The sequence below is a fragment of the Oxyura jamaicensis genome, chromosome 4 (assembly GCF_011077185.1).
Source record: "Oxyura jamaicensis isolate SHBP4307 breed ruddy duck chromosome 4, BPBGC_Ojam_1.0, whole genome shotgun sequence".
Taxonomy (NCBI): Eukaryota; Metazoa; Chordata; class Aves; order Anseriformes; family Anatidae; genus Oxyura; species Oxyura jamaicensis.
The window spans coordinates 4,555,457-4,557,307 of NC_048896.1; positions in this window are offsets into that span (position 1 = coordinate 4,555,457).

Sequence of the window (1,851 nt, forward strand, 5' to 3'; positions counted from 1 at the left end):
TCTTAGTAAAGTGATGCATTTGCTACATGGACATAGTTAATCCTACTCCGACCCTTCATTTTTATGACATTCCTGGTTTGATTTGTGAAGGGGTTTTGCCCTTTTGGAGGGCACCAGTTTGCCTCCCAGATCAGTTAAATAAGCCATCAACTTCTTGATTTTTTTTTTTTTTTGGCAATGGAAATGACAATATTCACTTTTGGCTGTGCATTCAAATATATTTCAAACAGAACTGGCGGATCCATCACAGCTCATCCCTAGCCACCACTCTGAAGAGCAGGATGTGCTGCTAGCTGTCCATGCTGCGGTGGCTGGCGCTGGTGGGCTCGATTACTCTCGCACAGGACAGGCAGGTAGGTCAGTATGGCTCCCAGTAACATTAAAACATATTTCAGGATTATTTTTTTTTAAGTAATAATCTTTATTTTATAATCCAGGGCAAGGAGGACAAGTGTCCAAATATCACTTGCCTCTTTTTAGGTGCAAAACTGTTTTCAGTTGGAATATACCTCTCATGGACTTGGCGGTTGTAGAAATCCCTTGCCACGACAGCTCAGCGAAACAGGTATGAAAAGGATTGACAGCCAGTCTATATCCGTGTACCATCAACGTGACGTAAACCAAACTGCATGCTGCTTTTCTATTTTGTCCTTTTGTTGCTTATGTATGCTTGATTTTACTTTTGATAAAATAAATAAATAAAAGAAATAATGATAAATAAGTGTATTAGATTTGTGGGCATTATCCTCCTCAGCTTTGTGCTGCACTGTGGCTGGGACATGAAACCTCTTTGTGGGTAATGCTCTGTTTGTGCATAATGAGGCACCTCTGCTGCATGGATATATATGGGACCAGGAAAATGAAGTAACAACTTATTTCACTAAATTCCTAGAATTTAGTACCTGGAGCAGTAAAATACAATGGATGATTGGTCAAACTTGGGCAACTGAAATACAACGTGGAAACGTAACCTAGAAAAAAAAGGAATTACATCTGGTCTGTGGTATGTTAGCATGGTTAATGGCCATGCAATTGTTCATTCTGGTCCATGTTCAAAGCCTCTCATTGAATGTATGAGTTAACAGGTAAAAATAGAGGCAGTTCACTGAATGACTGCAGATTTTTACAAGGTGTTTTTAGAACTCTCTCATCCTCTCCTTACATACCTTTCTCAAAGAGATTGTGGTGTTTAAACTATATTTAGCTATAAAAGTGAGCCATTACCTACACCCTACTATAGAGGAGAAGGTAAATCAAGGCTTTCACAGGCATTTCCAAACTATTTTTAAAGGACACATGCAAGAGATTAGGCTCTTAGGGTTAAGTGCAAGTTCACCAGCACAGAGCCTAAAACTGCCTCCTCACCCAAGAGCAGAGTATAGCAAAACGCTATTTACCAATAATTACTGCGTTCACTAAGAAGTGCCTACTGCAGGCATCTGGCAAAGCGCTGCCAGTAACTCACGATCCCCCAGTCACTACAACCAGAGCGGACGCCGAACTCTCCCTCGGAGCGGGTTTCCGCACGGCCACTCCTCACCGGCCGCTCTGCCCCACGCAGCCCCCGGCCGAGGTCCGTGCCCCAGCCCCGGCGGCAGAGCCCCGCGGAGCCTCGAGGGCCGCCGGAGGCCCCCGGCCTGGCCGTGGGGGAGTGGAGGGGGGAGCGTCCCGGCCCCGCAGGGGCCGCCCCCTGGCGAGGCGGCGGAGCGGCGGCTCCGGGGGGATCCTGCGGGAGGGGGCGCCCGGCCGGGCCCAGCACCGCTCCGCCCCGTGGCGGTGATGTCAGCGGCGGGGCGGGCCGGCCGGCAGCGGCGGCGCGGGGCGCGGGCGGCCGCGGCAGAGCCCAGCCGG